Genomic DNA, 22,916 nt, shown 5'->3' with positions numbered 1-22,916 from the left:
GCTCAGTACTTTTTTTTTTTTTAGTGAGGCAGTTGGGTTTAAGTGACTTGCCCAGAGTCACACAGCTAGGAAGTATTATGTGTATGAAGCTGAATTTGAACTCAGGTCCTCCTGACTCCAGGGCTGATGCTTTATCCACTGCACCACCTAGCTGCCCCTCCTCAGTACATTCTAAATCTCATCCAGTATTCAAGTGAAAATGGTACACATGAGCTTTGATGATTTGCTAAAGAAGATGAAGGAAAGGACTGAGATATCAGCTTGGAAAGCTTCATCAAGGGTTTCTCAACCCAATAAAAGGTTGTCTATCTGAGCTTTCATCTCTGTGACATGAATCTGTTTTCAGCTCACGGAACACTTAGGGTCAAATTGAATTTCTTCTCTATGAATTTCCTTGGCTTTATTATGATAGGCTTCAGTGAAGAGTGGGTAAAATTAAATGAAATGTTCCTGAAGGAAGACATTAACACTAAAGACATAAAGCACTAAACAACCACATATTGGTATGGAAGGGGAAGATTTGAATCTATTGTTGGAAATATTCTTTATCAGTACTTCAGAAGGATGGCCCTTATTTGGCCCAAGAGCAAGGAGAGCAAATCCTTTTATGGTGAACTCAAAAGAACTGTCTGAATTATTTTCTATGGAATTTTGTCCCATTCAATAATATTTCAAATAAAGGGACAATTCAGAGAAGATGAAAAATATGTACGTACTTCCTTCCATTCCTTGGACAAGTGGGAAAATGTATATAATTTTGTTCCTACGTTGTTAAATGTAGACGTCATGTCAGGTGATTTTATTGAACCATTATTTTTTTCTTCTTTTTTAATAAAAAGAAGGCATATTCTGTGTGTAGGGTTATGGGTTTCTGTGTGTGTGTGTGTGTGTGTGTGTGTGTGTGTGTATGTGTGTGTGTTATTTTAAATTTTGGCAAGAGAGGTAATAGGGCATCAGAAATTACTGATATAAAATAAAATGGCAGCAATGAAACTAAAAATAAGGGGGTACAAGTTTCTGTGTGTAAGGCTTTTTATTTTGTTACATGGATATTTTGGTGCAATCGGTTTAATCCACATGTTATTGAGTCACATATCTCAGAAACGTGTTACTGAAAAATTGCACTATTTGTAATAGTTAATGATAACAAGATAATAGCTGCCATTTCTATAGCACTTTGAGGTTTAAATAACTTCTGTACATTTTTTTCATTTTATCATTACAACAACCTGGAGAGGCAGATGGTCTTATTATCCTCATTGAATAGATGAGGAACCTATGACTAAAAATAATGAAGTAACTTGATCAGGGTAATACAGCTAAGAAGTGGCTATGACAGTCTTTGGCCTCAAGTCTTTCTTTCAGTCCAGGACTTTATCCACTGAAATACCTGGCTCCTGCTCAATTTTATGACCTGTTTGCATCATATCTGATTTCTGGAGCTAGCTCAGATCAATGGTCAAGTCACTTTCAAAACCCAGGCAAATCCCTAATACCATAAGTTATGGACTTTTAAGTATTTTAAAAAAATTCTCCCACATAAACAAAACAACCAGACATATTTGAATCAAAGGAGACCATTTCTATTATTATTATCATCATCACAGTCAAATGCATTTTAAAGTGTATACATACACACACACACACACACACACACGCACACACATACACACACACACAACTCAGTACTAGGTGCTGAGGCAAAGGATCCTGGTCCTCCACGAATTTATGTAAATTTGAATTCATTTTGATAAACATTTATTAAAGGCCTATGATATAGAAAGCATTGTAGTAGGTTCCATGGATACAAAGATGGGTAGATTTCACATTATCACGGAATCACAGAATTTTGGAGAAGGAAGATAATTGTAGTGGCTAGCTCGTCCCAGAAAAGAACCCATTCTCCTATATAGCTAATAAATTTTCATCAGAGTCTTCTTGAAGATGTCTAATGAGAAAGACACCACAAATTCCAGAAGTCCCTCACTACTTATGGATGGTCCTTATTGTTAAGACTGCGCTTTGTTTTCCCACTTGATATCATGCCTATATTTGCCTCTTTCAAAGCTCTACCCACTGGTCTGGCTATACATACTAGAGCCAAACAGACTATATTTAATCCCTCTTTCACATTACAGACTTTCCAATATTTGATAATAGCTATCATGTGTCTCCTGAATCTTCTCTAGTGTAAAGAGTTCCTTCAAATAATCCATAAACGACATGCACTCAAGGCCCTTCCTTATCCTGGCTTCCTTCCTTTGAACATTTTCCAGCTTAGTAATGTCCTTCCTATGCTGTGTGTTACCCAGAAATGAAAGCTACCATCTGCCAATAACTCAGAATTAAGCATATATGCCAGCCATGTATTCTGCTGAGACCAAACACCAATTTGTATTCTACTTGATAACTGTTTCTCAAATTGGGTAACAAAAAAAAAAAGAATTTTGAAATGCCTCTAACAGCTGCTTAGTATACTATCAAGTCTGATACAATTTCTATATTTTAGCCACCTTACTTCTAATAGGATCATAGAATCAGAGCTGAATGGTACCTAAGAGGCTATCTACTACATTTTACAGAGAAGGAACTGGAGGATCATGGCCTGTAACAGAGAAGGGAAGTGATTTCCATTAGTGTCATAAAGGTAGTCAGTGGCAAAGGCTTGGCTCTCAATTGAGGTCTTCTCATTCAGATTCAGTGTTTTTATTTTCATCTGTTTGTTTGTTTGTTTGTTTGTTTTCATGATACCATGTTACCTACTCCTTTGTGAAGAGGTACCCTATCCACACAGGGCTATTTTTGTCCCTAAGTCAAACACCTTGGTGCTGACCCTCAAGTCAGCTTTTTAAAGATAAATCCATTAAAGCAGAATGAAATAGATGATGAGGCCTCTGCTGGGGAGATTTTTGTTGAGTAGAGGCACAGACAGAAGCTTTCTATCTTTTTACTTTTTATTTTCATTAGTTCTTCTTAACTTTGTGCTAAATCAGTTTCAACCCACTGAAATAATAATAATAATTTGTATTATTTAAAACTTGAAGTTTTCAAAACACTTTACAAATATCTCATTTTATTCTTACAATGTCCCTGGAAGGTAGATATTATCAATACCATCATTTTACAGATGATAACATGGAAGAAGATAGAGGCTAAGTATAAGTGTCGGAAGCTGGATTTGAACTCAGATTTCCCAGTGTTTTTTCTACTGCACCACAGTTTTCACCTTTTTTATTTATCACCATGGGCAAAACCCATATGTATCTACCTTAGTTACATACCCACATGTTTTATTATTCTTTTTTTCTGATGCATATTTATATACACATACCTATAGGTATACATGTATGCATATACTTATATATATACATATGCAAATATGTGTGCATATGTGTGTCTATATATGTACACACACATATATAGTTATTACTTGCTTCATGTCTTCATGAAAATAATCCCACATTTCCTTCTGGGAAGAGTAATATGTATTGAGCATAAAATTTGAAAGTTTGAGAACTCCCCTAAAAGCAACATCTGTTACCCTATATTTATATATTATATGGGGGAATGATGATATTTGAAAAAAGATACACAGGTCAAGGGAGAAAAAGTCCCTGGAATCGAATATAACTTGTAGCCCATGCCTTTACAAAAGATATTATATAGAGGAATTTAGGGATAGAAGTATAGTACACTTTAAAGAAAAAAATTAAAACCTGAGGATCAATGTTGAATCCAAACTCTATTACTTATTCCTTGTGTCATCTCAGGAAAATCACTTTAATTTTTCTGGGCCTCAGTTTTATTGTCTATAAAATTAGGTGAATTGATTAAATCGTGTCTCAGGTCCTTCCAATTCTAACTTCAGGTCCTACTAACTTTTCTACCCCCCATTACAACCTGTGGGATTTTATTATATGTTGTTTTAACTTTTTGTGGCTTTCAAACCACTATAAACAGTGTATTCAAGAAGTTACTTAGCTAAGCAACAACCTTATCAGGATTTTATTCTTCCTGAGGAAATCTGAGAAATTGGGGTCAGTTACAAAATAGTAAAGAAGAATTTAAGATGAGAGGATGTTCATGAATTACCCCAAACAGGCCTCCCTCTAAAAGTGAGGACAAAAAAGTTTCATAATATTTATATCTCATTTTTAATCTTATGTTCTCTCTGTGGCCCCTCTCCATTGTACACCATCTACGATATCTATCTATGTATCTATCTATGTATCTGTCCACTGTCTATCTATGTGCATATACATACTCACATGCATATTTACATACATACATATATGTATATGCAGATATTGAATTCCATAAATGCCCTTTATGTAGTTTGGATTTTTGTTAACTTTTAAAACTGTGTTTGTGTGTGTGTGCATGTATGTATGTATGTGTGTGTGTAAGTGGCTGTTGTTGCCTAGGTAATTATCATCCTTTATCGTTGTTCAAATGCATTGAAATTTATTATCTACAAAAGTATCATTCTGTGTTCTGATAAATAACATTATCCCTAGCAAGTGGCAGAAGTGCACAATTTTGTTGAGACCTACATTTCATCATACTATCATAGCCTCACGTATATTGTAGAGCCTTACATATATCTTTATGGGAGGATTTTTAAAATTTAGAGACACTCAAAAGGCAGACTTTCTATTTACCTGAAGCACCAAGAGAGATGTTTAAAAAATTCAGCAAATTTAACCAATGGGGTGATGTTTTATAAAGTTTTAAGTCCCTGAATATTTTTCAAGGAGTGCAATAATGTCATTGGTATCAAAATATAGATATTCCCTCCAGTGGTGGATATTGCAACCTGTCCATGACTTCTTTGGATGCCCTCTGCCCACATTCTACCATGGATCTGGTACAGGAGATCCACTCAAGGCAATTTAGTGCCTTATAGACATTGCATTGTAGACATTGTATTGCAGACATTGCGTGGATATCAAAAAAGTACTAATAGAAAATAACTCATTGGAAATTATTTGTGGATATCGTATGGGATTTTGCATTTCATTTTATGATTATTTTCTTTTTGTTTCCATCCTACAAGTAAGGGCAAAAGTAGCAGTAAAGTAGACCTTTGCTTGCTTGATTATTACTGAAGATTCTGTCCGTCAAGTCAAGTGAATAAGCATGTATTAAGTGCTGAACATGTGCCAGTACTATGCTAAAGACTGAAAGTCAGAGTTATATTTGTACCAACTGTTTATCTCTTTCAGAAATGACAAAATAACCATAGAATGAACATGGAAAAAGAAGTCAAGATCCTAAAGAAATTTAAGTTCCACGAATATTGCCCAAATATGATTTGGAAATAAATGGTAGAATTAGAATACAATAAATATATAATAGTATTGATAAATTTAAGCCTTTTTGACACATTCCCTAATTGTTTTGATCTAGATTTTTACAAGACACCATTACATTGGAAGACTTGCAGTAACATGTTTCAATAGTTAAGCTATTTTATAAATATATTATCATGTCAATGAAGGATTATTTTTTTACAAATTTTTCTGTAGTTAAGACTGAAAAAAAGAGGCAATACAGTGCAATGATATATAGCTAAATTTGAGGTCAGAAAGATCTGAATTCAAGTTCTCTCTTTGCACATTAGCTGTGGGACCATGAATAATCATTCAAACTCTTGATATCTCAAGAAAGTTTTCTAGAATAAAAGTTATAATTAGTTTAGAGTTGCATTGATAAAGTTTTATAATCACAATTCTGGAACAATAACTACTACTACTACTACTACTAATAATAATAAAAATTGTCTTATTCACCTTCATAACTTGTTGAATCATATACATTAAAGACCACTAGTAGAAAACGGTGACTTCTCTGAGATCCATTGGTATCTGAATTCCATAAAACCTAAAGATAAGAAAAATCAAATATAATAAGTAATGATTTGAAATGTCAAGCTGGAAGAAACAATAGAAATCAACAAGGCTATCTCCTTCATTTGGATAACTGAATTATTAGATTAAGGTTTAAAGTGTCTATGGATGTCATACATGGTTTCATACTTCCTTTATTTTATTTTATTTTTGTTTTCATTCTATATGTAAGGGTGAAAGTAGAAGAAAGTAAACTTTTTCTTGCTTGAGTATTCTACTGTGGATTCTATCCTTAAGGTCCTAAGAGCATCATAGGCTGAGTACAGGTCATATTGATTCCATGACAAAGGAGTAGCTAGATTTTAAAGAGAACTTTGACTTTTTGAAAAAAGGTACAAGGCCAGATATCTATGTTATTTCCCAGTACTGATCATAATTTACTAGAAATCAGTACAAAAATTTGGAGTTCCACCACTAAGTTATAGTCAGAGGTGCCATTATTTGGAATAGAGTATGTGTCCCCTAATCCTGTCCCCTTCCCCTGATAGAAATGAATGATCGTGGGATTTTAGAGATCAGAGAATGTCAAATGAAGTAATGTCAGAGTCATGGACTCTGAGATTTGAAAGGAAGCTCAGAAGTCTTCAATCAATTAATTATATACATTTTTTTGTCTAACATATACCAAATACTGGTCAGTAAAAAAAACCCTTCAAGAACCTTACTTTCTAACAATGGAAGAAGTAAAAAGGCTTGTTCATTGACAGATTGGCTACATAGATGTGTGCATGTATGAATGGTTTGTGAATGTGTGTGGAAATATATGTGTGTTTCTGTATGTACGTGTATACACATATAGGTAATCATTCTCCACCATATGTGTATATTTACATAGACACAGGTGTGTATATTATATAAATATATATTATGGTCATCTTATATGAATACACAAAATCAGTACAAGTTAGATTGGGAACATAGAATGCTTCTGATTTTTTTTTACCCTTATCCCTCTTTTCCCATTGGGGAAATCCTTGTAGATTTCCTATTTGAGGAAAGGCCTAGACTACTCTTCATTCTCCAGGCTTTGTTACCAGGTCTCATCATGAGTACCTTCTCTCAAAAAAAAAAACTTTTCAGTTCCCTTTGTACATTTTTTTTTCCGCTCATAGACTGTAAGCTTCTCTGAAGAAGGTACTTTTCAGGTGTATCTGTATCCCAATGACTTAGTGCAATACCAGGCACCTAGTACACACCAAATAAATACTTGTTGACTTGTTCATCTGTGGAAGGCACTAACAGATGGGCCTATCAAAAAAAAAATGTACCGGGCAGCTAGGTGGTGCAGTGGATAGAGCGCCAGCCCTGGATTTAGGAGTACCTGAGTTCAAATCCAGCCTCAGACACATAACATTAACTAGCTGTGTGACCTTGGGCAGGTTACTTAACCCCATTGCCTAGACAAAAAAAAAAGTAGCATGAAAATATGGAGCTGGAGATGAATCTTGAATAAAATATAGGATTCCAAGACTTACAGATGAGCATGGGAGTCAGAATCTGTGTTAGAAAGAAAAAAATCCTCAATAATGGGGTCATCAAGGGAAGCTAGGTGGTGCAGTGGATAGAGCACCAGCCCTGGATTTAGGAGGACCTGAGTTCAAATCCGGCCTCAGACACATAACATTTACTAGCTGTGTGACCCTGGGTAAGTCACTTAACCCCATCGACTAGCCAAAAAAAAAAAAAGATGAAGATGAAAAAAAAATAATAATGGGGTCATCAAAAAATTGACAAAGTCCTTTTGGGAGACAATATTACTAGGGAAAATATTTGATAACATTGATTGCATATTTTGTTGAAGATATTCTTGAATAGATTTGGGTTGACTTAGCCTCTTCTTACACTTGCAGTGTTCCTACACAACGCTGCCCTCCAGGTACAGTGTGATACATCAATACTGTCCTACTTGCAGTGCTTCACCAATGGCATTCCAGGCATTGCGAACAGACAGTGTAAAGGCATAGGGGTGGGAGACAGGATGTCATAGGTTCAGAAAAATAACTGGGCCAGTATGGCCAAACAAAACAATGTGGAGTGAATAACGTACAAGAAGACTGCAAAGGTAAGAAGGGGCTATTCTAGCACATATCTAAACAACACCACCAGTTAAAAATTGCTCAGCAAATAGTCATCCAGCCTTTGCTTGAAACCTTCTGCTCTCTCCTTGACAGCTCATTCAATTTTTGAACAGAACTAATTATTAGCAAGTTTTGTGGTTGTTTGCTGTCATCCATGTTCTCTCCTTAATTTAGATATTAACTTCAGGTATGAAAGCTTATTAAGTATTTATGCTAAATTATTCGACAAACTCTGCTCTTGATTCCCTTATCTTTTATGGCAGCGATATTTTCAAATCACTCCTGCAGTCTTATCTCCCTAACTGGATCCATAATCCCTAATTAAAGTGTTCTCTTAAAATAGACTCAACAACTTCCCACATAGCAGATGCCAGGATGAAGGGGAAGGGGGGAAAGAACTAGGAGGCTTGTATTAAAAGAAAAGAAAGAAATTACTGGGTATTTACCACTACTTCTGATCCAAGGGAATCCAACTGAAAACCAAGGACTTCATAAAACTGCCAGGGAACAAGACATTTGTTTGCTTTCTTTGACACCTATACTGAAAGCTGTTCTTAGATCTATGCAACACAATATTTCAGGAGAGCCATATGAAAAATCAAAGGTAAACACAAACATTTCCAGGAGGGAGGAATTGCAGTTGCAGCCAAATGTACAAAACTATGGCAATAACTCTTTTCAAATTTGATGATATTTCAGTGCTTTTTCAGTCTACGTTATGCTACGTGTTAGGTTTCTAATCTATGAAAGAAAAAGGCAGTATTGAAGTTACTTGATGATTTTAAATGATATCTGCTTAACATTGGTTTTAATTCAGATATGTACATTTTGTTGTTGTTCAGACATTCCAATCATAGCTGATTCTTTGTGACCTCATTTGGGGTTTTCTTGCCAAAGATATTGGAGTGATTTGCCTTTTCTGGCCCATCTTACAGATGAGGAAACTGAGACAAACAGTGTTAAATGACTTGTCCAGGGTCACATAGCTATTAAGTGTCTGAGGCCAGATTTGAACTCAGATTTGAACTTCCTGACTCCAGCCCAAGTGGTCTGTTCACTGCACCACCCAGCTCTAGCTCTCTCTCTCTCTCTCTCTCTCTCTCTCTCTCTCTCTCTCTCTCTCTCTCTCTCTCCACATATATATGTATATGTGTGAATATCTATCTATCTATATGTGTGTATGTATGTCTATGCATGCATGTGTGTACACCTCCCACACACACACACATGCACTAAAAGCCCTTGGGATAAAGCAATCTGTCTCAAAGGCTTCTATCAGTTCTAGTAGATAAGGTCCTTGCAACCAAACTACTACTTAAAATTTCCATTAAGTATAAGTACAATTCATAGCCATAATCTAGACAAAGACAGCAATATATAATATTTTTGTTTATCAGAATGATACTTTCACCTGAAATACCTTCTGTTCTCTTTCATGTCTCTTGAAATTCCTCCATCCTCTAAGGGCTCAGCTCATGTCCTCCCTCCTTCCCTAAAGTCATCCCCAGCTCCAAGTTCTTATTAATCTTTCCATTCTTTGAATTCCTATAGAATTCATCATTCAAATTACACAACTTAAAGGTGTCAATAAATCCTGTCTCATAATGGTTTCCAACTATTATTAATATCTTGGGCCTTTCTCCCTAACTATGTGTGAAACTTTCTGAAAGTATACTTATAGTGTCTCTGAAGTGTAAGAGATTTCACTTGTCATCCAGTCTAATCCATAGTGGACCCCCTCCCCAGTGGTGAGAGAAGTGGTCATTCACACTTTACTCAAATACCTTTCATGGGAGTTGGGAAGGAGAACCACTCCAAGAGAGCACATTTACATTTTGTTATTGTTGTTCCATCATTTCAGTTACATTCAACTCTTTGATGCCACATTTTGAGGGTTTTTTGGCTAAGATAATGGAATGGTTTGGCATTTTCTTCTCCAACTTATTTTTCAGATGAGGAACTGAGTCAGAGGGTTAAATGACTTGTCTAGGGTCACACAGCTGGTAAGTGCCTGAGCTCAGATTTGAAATCAAGAAGATAAGTCTTCCTGATTCCAATCCCAGAACTCTATCCAATGTGCCACCTAGCTCATATTTAGGTAGCTCTAAATATTAGGATTTTTTTTTCTTTACCTCAAACCCAAATTAATCTCTTTGCTATTTGAGCCATTAACCCTGGCTCTGCAAAACAAAACAAATTAATTCCTATTCCATATGGAAGCTTGTCAAATACTTAAAGTCAAATTTCATGTCAAACACACAACATACATACACACTCAGTCTTCTCTTCTCAAGGCTAAAACATCCTCTTTTCCTTCCGTATTCCACAAATGGCATGGACTCAAGGTCCTTGCCTTTTTTGGACACTCTATGTAATCAACATATTTACCGACAACATTCCAGATGTGATCTGAGAAGGGCACCACATATTTCTAATCTCAGAATCACAGAGCTGTGTTTGACTTTTTTTTTCTTATCTCACTCCTCTAAATCCAGTCAGTTGTCAAGTTCTGTCAATTACCTCAATGGAATTTTTCTCAAGAAATTCCCTGCTTTCCTTTTGCCATGACCATAGTTCAGGTACTTCTTTCTACTTTTATAATAAACTTTTATTGTTTTAATGCCCACTTCATATAACACTATCTTGCATATAGCACATAATTGCCAAATATTTGTTGGTTTTAAAGGTATTCTGCACCTAATTTCAGTGCAATGCTTTCTACATATTAGGCCCTAAGTAAATTCTAATTAATTTTCAGACATTATTTTCTTGTTGTTCAGTTACTTCAGTTGCATCTGACTTTTCATGACCCCATTCTGTTTTTTGCTTGTTTGTTATGTTTTTTTGGCCATTTCCTTCTCTAGCTCATTTTGCAGGTGAGAAAACAGGTAAATGGGTTAAGTGGCTTGCCCAGGGTTGCACAGTCACTAAGAGTCTGAGGCCAGAATTGAACTCAGGTATTCCTGAATTCAGACCCAACACTCTATCCACTGCACCACTTAGCTGTCCTTCCTAATATTATATCTTCATAGAATCATAAATTTGCAGCTAGAAGGTATCTTAGAGGACAAATAGTCCCCAGATTCCTTATATAGTGGATAAGGATATAGAGCTCCATGACTTGTTCAAGTTAGAACAAGAATTGAGCAACAGTGTCATCATTTTGAATCCAGCTACTCTGATTCCAAAACCAATTCTTACTTGGATTGGATTACAATCCAATATTTACAAGGTGTCACATTAACTTAACTGAAAACATCAAATTATATTCAATACCATATCTCAACTTAATGTGAAAAGTTGAGGAATAGTGTTTATCTTTCAGTGTCCCCTTTTCACTCATAATAACAAAGTATACCCCTGTAAAAGCCCCACTTACAGCATTCTAAATTACCCATGCTCTTTTCAAGTAGTCAGATAAATTATCTTGGGTCAAATGTCTAAATGAAACCAGGTAAGTAGCATTTAATGCAAATGATAAATTCAGGAAAGCAGTTGGCTCTGACCTTCTAAAGGTTTTTCAATTCAACAGTTATTAGACATTCCACTATATGCTAGTTCTTTAGGATACAAAGATAGAAATGGCAAAGGCTTCACTTTCACTGATTTACAATGTAATGAGAGAGGGCTAAGGAAAAGAGACATGGAAAATCTCACATGAAAACAACAAAGATTAGTACAAAAAAAGCAATTCAGTGGTCTTAATTAGAGGGGTGGAATTGAGGAAGAAGAGATTATTTTTAGTTCAGTGGGTTAAGGGCCAGATTATTCTTTAAAAAGGCTATGACCTGAGTTTGGGTATTAGAAGAAAGGAAGGATGTCAAGAGATAGAAATGAAAGGGGAGTGGAATTTGAAACTCCCTATGCTGCTAACCACATCAATAAGAGATAGACTTTTCATTGGCTCCTGAGTCATAAAAAGGAGTGTATAAAAAGGAGCAAGTTAAGCATTTTTTTCCTTCTCTGCTATCCCTGGAGGAAAATGAGCTACTGTTGCCCTCTAGGTGGGGGGAGGGTTCTTAGATTTTCTCTCATTTGAAGCTGGCATGAAGCCTAAAGCCCCTGGCCCTGATGTTGCTTATTGAGTAGCACCAACTTCAGGAGCCTACTCTCTTGGGTTGACATGAAGCCATGAGTACATGTCCTTGTTGTTGCTTCTTTTCTTGCTATTTGTATTATCCCTGACAGAGTATTGGAGACAGAATGAAATAGATTGTTAATTTCTGTGTTTCAGAAGGTCTAAAATTCTCTTAGAAGCCCGAGAGATTATGTCTAAGGCAGCACTTATGGATAACAGAGGTCTTTCTGCCAGCATAGTGGCAAGAGGAGTGATGAGAACTCAATCAAGCAACCAAGATGGTAGCTACTACAAGCAAGAGATGGACTATGTCCATCCATCATGATACATTCAGAAGTAAATTCCATGAAATAAATTATTTGAAGCAAATATTTTAAGGTTCAACAACTCTTCCCTTTTTTTGTACATCAACCAAACTATTTTTTAAATTTTATTTAATTATTTTTAGTTTTCAACATACACTTTTATAAGATTTTGAGTTCTAAATTCTCCCCCTCCCTCTCCATTTCCTATATAGGTTATACATGAACAATCATATTAAACATATTTCCATAATAGTCATTTTGTGAAAGAAGAATCAGAGCGAAACAGAAAACACATGAGAAAGAAAGAAAAAGATAAAATTGTATTCTTCAATCTGAATTCAAATTCCATTTGGATGTGGGTACTATTTTCCATCGTGAGTCTTTCGGGATTGCATTAGATCATTGCATTGATGAGAAGAGCAAAGTTTATCAAAGTTAGTGATCATACAATGTGGCTGTTACTGTGTACAATGTTTTCCTGGCTCTCCTTACTTCGCTCAGCATCAGTTCATGTGAGTCTTCCCAAGTTTTTTCTGAAATCTGCCTGCTCATCATTTCTTATGGAACAACAACATTTCATTATATTCTTATGACAAAACTTGTTCAGCCATTCCCCAATTGATAGGCATCCTCTCAATTTCGAATTCTTTGCTACCACAAAAAGAGTCGCTATAAATATTTTTGCACATGTGGGTCCTTTTCCAATTTATATGATCTCTTTGGGATACAGACCTAGTAATGGCATTGCTGGGTCAGAGTATGCACAGTTGTCTAGGCCTTTCAGCATAGTTCCAAATTGCTCTTCAGAATGGTTGGATCACTTCACAATTCCACCAACAATGCATTCGTGTTTCAATTTTCCCACATCTTCTCCAGCATTTATAATTTTCCTGTTTTCTGATGTTAGCCAACCTGATAGGTGTGATGTGGTACCTCCACATTATTTTAGTTTGCATTTCTCTAATCAATAGTGATTTAGAGCATTTTTTCATATGACTATAGATGGCTTTGATTTCTTCATCTGAAAACTGCCTGTTCATATCCTTTGACCATTTATTGATAAAGACTTATATTCTTACAGATTTAACTCAATTCTCTCTGTATTTTAGAAATGAATCCTTTATCAGAAACACTTGCTGTCAAAATTGTTTCCCAGCTTTCTGTTTCCCTTCTAATCTTTGTTGCATTGGTTTTGTTTGTGCAAAATCTTTTTAATTTAATGTAATAGAAATTATCCATTTTGCATTTCATGATGTTCTCTATCACTTTTTGGGTCATAAATTTTTCCCTTCTCTATAGATCTGACAAGTAAATTATTCCTTATTCTCATTATTTCCTCATAGTATCACCCTTTATGGCTAAATCATGTACCCATTTTGACCATATCCTGGTATATGGTGCAAGATGTTGGTCAATGCCTAGTTTCTGCCATACTATTTTCCAGTTTTCCCAGCAGTTTTTATCAAATAGTGAGTTTTTTTTTTCCAGAAGGTGGAATCTTTTGATTTATCAAATGGTAAATTACTGTAGTCATTGATTACTGTATCTTGTATACCTAACCTATTTTACTGATCCGTGATTTATTTCTTAATCAGAACCAAGTAGTTCTTATGATTGCTGCTTTATAATACAGTTTTATATCTGGTACAGCCAGGCCATATTCCTTTGCATTTCTTTCATTAATTTACTTGATATTCTGGACCTTTTGTTTTTACAGATGAATTTTATTATTATTTTTTCTAGCTCTATAAGATAATTTTTGGTAGTTTGATTGGTATGGCACTAAATAAGTAAATCAGCTTAGGTAGAATTGTCATTTTTATTATATTAGCTTGGCCTAGCCATGAGCAACTGATGTTTTGTCAATTATTTAGATCTGACTTTATCTGTATGAAAATTGTTTTATAATTGTGTTCATATAGTTTCTGGGTTTGTCTTGGCATATAGAGTCATAAGTATTGTATATTCTCTTCAGTTACTGCAAAAGGATTTTTTTTTCTATCTCTTGCTCCTGGGCTTTGTCATAGAAATGTTGATGATTTATATTGGTTTAGTTTATATTCTGCAACTTTGCTAAAATTGTTACTTATTTCAAGTAGTTTTTAGTTGATTTTCTAGGATTCTGTAAGTATACCATTATATCATATGCAAAGAGTGATAGCTTTGTTTCTTCATTGCCCATTGTAATTCCTTCAATTTCTTTTTCTCTTATTGTTATAGTTAACATTTCTAGTACAATATTGAATAACAGGAGTGATAATGTATTTCCTTGTTTCACCTCCAATCTTATTGGAAATACTCTCAGCTTACCACCATTACATGTAATGCTTCCTGATGGTTTTAGATAGATGTTGGCTATAATTTTAAGGAAAACTCCATTGATTCCTATGCTCTCTAGTATTTTTAATAAAAATGGGTATTGCATTTCATCAAAAGATTTTTCTGTATCTATTGAGATCATCACATGATTTCTTTTAATTTAGTTATTGATATGGTCAATTATGCTAATAATTTTCCTAATATTGAACCAGCCCTGAATTCCTGATATAACTCTCTCCTGGTTATAGTGTGTTATCCTCATGAGAAGCTGCTGTGATCTCTTTGCTAATATCTTATTTAAAATTTTGCATCTATATTGATTAAGGAAATAAGTCTATAATTTTTCCCTCTGTTTTGGTTCTTCCAGGTTGGGGATCAGCACCATATTTGTATCATAAAAAAAATTTTGGTAGAATTCCTTCTTTGCCTATTTTTCCAAATAGTTAATATATTATTGGAATTAATTGTTCTTTAAATATTTGGTAGAATTCATTTGCAAATCTCTCCAGCCTTTGGGATTTTTTCTTCGGGAGTTTGTTGATGGTGTGTTTAATTTCTTTTGCTTCAGTTGGATTAAATATTTTACTTCCTCTTCTGTTAATCTGGAAAATGTATGTTTTTTGTAAATATTCATCCTTTTCACTGAGATTGTCAGATTCATTTGCATACAGTTTGTCAAAGTAGCGCCTAATTATTGGTTATTCTCCTCTTCTTGGTGGTGAATTCACCCTTTTCATTTTTAATACAGGTAATTTGATTTTCTTCTCTCTTTTTTAAAATCAAATTAACCAAAAGTTTATCTATTCTATTGTTTTTTTTCCATAAAACTAGCTTTTAGTTTATTTATTAGTTCAATAGCTTTCTTAATTTCAATTTTCTTAATTTTTGTTTTGGTTTTCAGGGTTTATAATTTGATATTTAATTGTATTTTTAATTTGTTCCATTTCTAGCTTTTTTAGTTGCATGCCCAATTCATTGATCTCCACTTTCTCTATTTTATTCATGTAAGCATTGAGAGATATAAAATTTCCCCTAAGAATTGCTTTGGATGCATCCCATATGTTTTGGTATGTTGTCACATTCTTGTCTTTCTCTTGGATAAAGTTATTGATTATTTCTATGATTTGTTGTTTGACCCACTCATTTTCCCCCAAAATGTTTAATCTTTTATTTAGTATTTTAATCTTTCCCAGTTACATGTAAAAACAATTTTAGTATTCGTATTTAAACCTTTGAGTTCCAAATTCTCTCCCTTCCTCAGACTCCATGCTCACTCCCCATTGAGAAGGCAAACATTTTCAGATAGGTTATACATGCATAGTCATGCAAAACATATTCATAATAATCATGGTGTGAAAGAAAACATAAACAAGAAAAAAAACTCAAGAAAAAGAAAAAAAGTTTAAAAAACTGTGCTTCAATCTGTATTCGGACATCACCAGTTCTTTTTCAGGGGATGGATAGCATTTTTCATCAGAAGTCCTTCAGAGCTGGCTTTGATCACTGTATTGCTGAGAATAGCTGAGTCCTTCCCAGCTGATCTTATAATATTGTTGTTTCTTTGTACATAGTACATTTCACTTTGTATCAGCTCATGCAAGTCTTTCCAAGTTTTCCTGACAGCATCATGCTTAGCATTTCTTACAGTACAATAGCATTCCATCATAATCACATAACACAACTTGTTCAGCCATTCCCCAATTGATGGACATCCCCTCAACTTTTAATTCTTTACTCCCAGAGAATAGCTGATATAAATATTTTTGTGCATGTAAGTCCTTTTCCTTTTTGTTTTTTGTCTCTTTTGGGACACAGAGCCAGTAACGGTATTGCTAGGTCAAAGGGTATGCATAGTTTTATATCCCTTTGGGCATAGTTCCAAATTGCTCTACAGAATAGTTGGATCAGTTCATAATTTCACCAACAGTGCGTTAAGTCTCTTTTTTCCCCCAAGCATCCTCCAACATTTGTCATTTGTCTTTCTGTCCTATTACATAATCTAATAGGTATGAGGTAGTACCTCAGAATTGTTTTAATTTACATTTCTGCAATCAATACTGAGAGTATTTTTTTTTCGTACAGCTACATATAGCTTTGATTGCTTTACCTGAAAATTGATCATATCTTTTGAACATTTGTCAGTGGGTGAATGGCTCTTATTTTTTTCTTTTGTGAATTTGACTCAGTTCTCCAAGTGTTTCAGAAATGAGACCTTTATCAGAGAAACTTCCTTGAACTTTTTTTTTGTCTTCTTAAGGACTGATATGCTAAAGGGAATATCTTCCACTAAGAAATTGAGGGAAATGACTTGTATTTCCATCATTTCTATATATTTTAATTAAATCTCCCTTCATAAAAGTTAATTGACTTTGATTTATTAAATGGTACTGATGATCTAATCATTAGAGATTGCTATTAGGGAGAAGACACCAGAATATCATATTTCACCTTATAATCATTGCACAGTTTTTTTTTCTTTTCAGTCTAAAATTTGGTTTATAACCTTTCCTCATGTAAATGTCACATTATATAATTCTGTTTGTCATGACACTTAAAAGGTAAACAGAGCAGCAGCATATTCACCAGAGGCGTATAGACACACATCTATCTCTTACACATCATATGCCACAAGCCTACATTTCTCAGGGCAAGCGCATTGTCAGTGTATTTCTAAAAGCCAACTTGTGTGATTTGTTTGGAGTGCTGCAGTACTAACAGTATTGTCATTCAACCCAATGAAGAGTCATAGGTGCAAGGGGAGCAGGGTAGGCAGGTGAAGCTACCATGAATAAGTCACATGATATGGTAAGATTTGCATCTTCCTAATTTTAACAAATATTCATAAGTATTCTGTTCCTAATCTTTCACCAAAGACAGTTTAGTAATAGCTGATTTGTTAAAGTAATACCAGCATAATTTTTAAATCTTCACATAATGGTCACATACCACTTTTTTGTGCAAATATATTGGTATAAAATCTGCAATGATTATGCAGTGAAATATGGTAGGGACTCAATAGGATGAGAAGAAAGCTCTAAAGCACTCTAGAACCCTAAGTGGTCAGATAAAGTATTTTTCTAGGGGATTTGATTAATCTTTGTGAGTGTGAGGTAGAAAGACAATTCTTCCTCCCCGGTCTTAGAAGAGCTACAAACAGAAAACAGAATAGATATAGGAGACACTGTGGAGGTAGTATTGCAAGTACATCGAAAATGGTAGCATGCAAAGGAATAAAGGAGAAGAACAAGTCAAAGATGATTCATACATCTGTAAACCTACACCCAACTGCATTGCTGATTGAACTGAGAATTGGCTCAGCCATGCTGAGAAGCAACTTGGAACTATTCCCAAAGAGGCATTAATATCACATCTCTTGGCCTGGTAGAAAATTATATGTATGTGTGTGTGTGTGTGTGTGTGTGTGTGTGTGTGTATACACATACACATATATACACATACATGTATGTATGTATATGTATACACATACATGTATATATAATACACATATATTTGTAGATATATGTGAACATTTACATATATATACACATATGTGTACACATAATCATATATTATGTATAATACATTCATAGTAGCTTTCTTCTTTATAGCAAAGGACTAAGGAGTTGTCCATTATTAACAATGAAAACACCACCACATTGATTGTTAATTACAATAATAGTAATAATAGCAAGCATTAGCATAAAGTTTAAAGTTTTGTAAAGTGCTATAGATACGTTCTCTCATTTGATGCATCAGTCTTGTTAGGTAAGGATGTATAATTATATACAATATTTATAATTCTGCTGTAATTATCTCCATTTTACAGGTGAGGAAACTGAAGCTGAGGAGAGATATAGTGACTTGCCTAAGAGTCCCATAGCTAGTGTCTGAGGTAGAAATTCCTACTCAGATATTCCTGGCTCCAGACCCAACATTTTATAAACTATACCCCCAGGTTGGCTCATTGCAAAATGAATAAACATATTAGAGCAACTTAAAATAATGGAATATTAATGTGTCATAAAAATGATTAAAGGGGTAGATTTATAGAAAATTTTGAACATCTGAATGAACTGATTCAGGGTGAATTGAGAAATAAGACAACTACCTTGTAAAGAGAATCAATTTGGAAAAGGCTTAAGAAATACAATGAACAATCATAATTACAGATGGCAGATTATGAAACATGCTACCCCTCCTGACAGGAAGAGAATAAACTAAAGATGCAGAATAAGAGAGATATTTTCACATAACTAATATGAGGGTTCTGTTCGTATTTGCTACAATGATTCTAAAGTTCTGTTTTGTTCTTGAAGGAGATGAGGGAAAGGGAAGGCAGAGAACAGAGAAAACGAAGGAAGGAAGGGAGAGAGGGAGGAGGGAGGTACAGAGGGAGGAAAGAAGGAATGAAGGAAAGGAAAGTGAAAAGAAAGGAAGTCCATTTAAATACTTTTTTTTTTGAAATACACAAATGAGAGCAGAAGGAAAGCATAAACAAATCAGAGACAAGTAGTGTAGCTTTTAAAGTTACAGGTTGGATTTATTATCTACTTAAAATAAAAGTAAGCTATAAATAATACAGATTAATGATTTCATTTACAATTGCCTTTCTATTAATGTGTGTATGTGTGTGTGTGTGTGTATATATATACATACACACATATATTTAAGTTCAGAATAAAAGGATGGCAAGGAAATAAAACAACCATAAACATGATTGCAAGTCTGGGAGAAAACAGAGATAATGGGAGGACAGGTGTTTTTAGTTTAGAGCAAATTGATTTGGGATTCTCAGTCTAAGGGGGCATATCAAGCCCCCACTTCTATAAAAATATTAGAGACGATGACTTCCATGCAATCTGCAAAGAATCCATATAACTGAAGAAGGAGTACAAAAGCTGCTGTCCTATGTTTGAATGGGATATCTCCTGGATGAAGGATTAGATGCACATTGCTTGTCTTCCAAGAGTGGAACTAGGAATAGAAAGTAGAAATTTTGAGAAGGCAAATTTAGTTCAGACATAATAAGAGACAGAGACAGAAATAGAGAGAATGAGAGAGAGAGAGAGAGAGAGAGAAGAGAAGAGAGAGAGGAGAGAAGAAGAGAGAGAGAGGAGAGAGAGAGAGAGAGAGAGAGAGAGAACAAGGGCACTATCCAGCAGTAGAATTGATTGATTGACTGTGCTGGAGGTCAGATGTTCTCCACATCCTGCCCACAAGGGCTTCAGGCATGGCTTAGATTACCACTTTGGGGAAATTTGGCACCAAGGATAATTTTTCAGATATGGGTTCAACTTCCAATTCTAAAAATCTGTAAATAGGAGAGAAAAATATTTAAGGGATCAAAGGAAGATGAAAAACTGGCAAAGGACAAGGAGAAGGGATGGTGAGAGTTATGGGTTCACTGTTTCTTCCTTAGTATCTCTTAAAGAATGTGATCCACTGGAGTACAAGAATTGCTTTATTTTCTCTATTATCTCCAGTGCCTAATCCAGTTCCTAAAACATAGTAGGCACTTAATAAATGTTTATCAATTGATTGCCTTTTTTCTGTCTACAATTGTATGTCTACTAAGGAAAAGGTCCTTACCCTGGTAAATCTTGCCTTTACTCACTGCTTTCTGGCAGTCAAAGGGGATGAGGAAACAAGGTTTTTGTTCATTTTCATTCCCCACCACTCCCAGTTTTAACAATGTTTTCTTATATTTCCCCATTTCCAAACTCCATGTACCTTGGTGAAGACATGATGGGTCTTGGGCTCTCTAATATTTTAATGTTCTCACCCTGATGCAAAATGGGGTGGGGGGACAACCCTTAAGAATCATCCTCTTATTAGTAGTCCTGAGAACTTCACTCTGTACCTTCCTCTGTCCCAATTTCCACAAATTCATTATGGTTATACAATTGCAGTTATGTGCTATTATTATTCACATCTTAGAGTTGAGGAAACTGATGAAAATAGATGGTAAGTAACTTGCCCAGGGTCACATAGCTTGTAAATGATTGAGGACAGATTTGAACTGAGCAGCACTTTATCCATTACACCTCCTAGCTCGTCTTCCTGACTCTGAGGTCAGTTATCTGTCCATTATGCCCCACTGTCTTTTTATATACTCATTAACTATGCTTTCCTTTTCCACCTATGCTCAAATACCCTAACCTTTTTATGACTGAAGAGAGACACTTGACAGATGGTGGAAATTTTGCAACGTGATGAATTTCTCTGAACATATAGACCATTAGCCTTAAAAAAAGGAAAGTCTGAGTTCTCATTCATGTTCTTCTGAATATATTTTATTATTTCTACTCCAGTTTCTTTGATCTAGCACTGGGAAAATGTGTCCTGGGGGTGCAGTGTAACAATGATGCATCATTATCGCTATTAATAATGGTATTGTGTTTTAGATTTATATTTTGAGGTTCTCTGGAGAAAAGTATTTCATCAACTTATTCTTGGTAACCATATACCATGGCTGTGAGTAATTTGAATGGATCTGTGCACACTGGTTACATCATTTACTCCCTCTATTCCTCAATATCTACAAAAATAAAATGTTCCTCAGAGAGTTATTGAATGGATCTGAGTTGTCAACACTTTGGCCTTTCTTCCTTTGATGCAGAACAGAGCCTATCCACACTGTTTTGTCCTGTGTGAGGTATGCATGGCAGTACTGGAACTAAGCTTTTCCTGACTCAGAGTCCTTTCTTTAACCACACTACACCATGCCAAAAGATATTTCCATGTGTGTCAGGGTGAGTTGGGGTTGCTGCATTGCTGTCCCCAGCAAGTGAGCATTAGGAAAGGCTTTATGTAGATAGTGGTGATTGAGCTGAGGTTTGAAAAATTTAAAGGATTTTAAGAGGGAAATTATAGAAGTGATTTAATTTTAGTTATGGAAGACAGCCCAAGCAAAAACATAGAGATGTGAATTCAAATGGTATGTGTAAGTTGCAGCAGAAGGGCCAATTATGCTAAATGGTAGATTTTAGGAAGGGGAATAATGTTTACGGAAAGTAAGGTACCTAGGGCCAGGGTCTGATACTTTTAATATTTATTTATATCAATCACCAGAAGAATGGATGGTACTATGAATGAAGAACTATTCTTTCAGAGAGTTTAGAGACCTATGACTTCATCAACATTGGCATACCTTCCAACAATGCAGATAATGAAATCTCTATTTTTTTGTTCATCATTAATAGCTAGCATTTATATAGCATTTTAAGGTTTATAAAGTGATTTATAAATATTATTTCACTTTTTCATTATTTTATATTATTCCTCAAAAGAACTCTGGGGGACAGGTGTTATTGTTATGCCCATTTTTTACAAGTAAGTAAACTAAAGCAGATGTAAGTGAAATGTATTGCCCACAGTCTCACAGCTTGCAAGTGTCTGCTGCTGGTTTTAAGTTAGGGCTTTTGTGATCCAGATCTAGAGCTTTGTCCATTGCGCCAGCAGATGATTTCTGTGACCAAATAAATAATTCTTTAAATATCACTTGGTAATGAGGATCTCTGGTTACATTTCTTATCAGGTGACAGATATCCAGTTTATTTCTGGCCCTGAAGCCTATTCATCAGCTTGGCTCACTGGTGGGAGGGCTGAACTTTGGAATAACAGAACCTGAAGTAGAATTGGAGATCTCCCATTTATTACCTGTGTGATTTTGGCAAGTAATTTCACATCACTGAGCTTCAGTTTCCTCACTTATAAAATGAGAGGCTTAAACTCAATTACCTCAAATATTCTTTCTAGTTCTACACCTGTAATTCTATGCTTTGTGTTATCTCCCTTTCTTAGAATGTGGGCTCCTTAAGAACAAAGACTGTCTATTTTTTTTTTAATTTTTACCCTGAATGTGTTGCATTGTGTATGGTACATAGTAAGCATTTAATTTTTTTTTAATTTATTCATTCATTCAATCATCCATCTATTGACCTGTACATTTATTCATTCTTTCATTCAATCATCTTATTTCATACCAAACTAAACTCTTCTTGCATAGACTTTGAGCACAAAGATCATCTCTATGTCAGGATAAGGCTATAGAGTGGGCGGATGATGTAGTGCAAATGTTCAGAAATTGAAGTTAAAGGATCTGAGTTCAAGTTCTGATTCTGCCAAAGACCACCTCTAAGGTAAATCACTTAATCTTTCTTAACTTCAGTGTCCTCATCTTGAAAATGAGATAGGGGTTGAACTGGATGACCTGAAGGGTCCCTTT

The sequence above is a fragment of the Phascolarctos cinereus genome, unplaced genomic scaffold, assembly GCF_003287225.1.
Source record: "Phascolarctos cinereus isolate Bilbo 61053 unplaced genomic scaffold, phaCin_HiC Scaffold_3;HRSCAF=262, whole genome shotgun sequence".
NCBI classification, from domain to species: Eukaryota; Metazoa; Chordata; class Mammalia; order Diprotodontia; family Phascolarctidae; genus Phascolarctos; species Phascolarctos cinereus.
Note: the sequence above shows the minus strand (reverse complement) of the source record.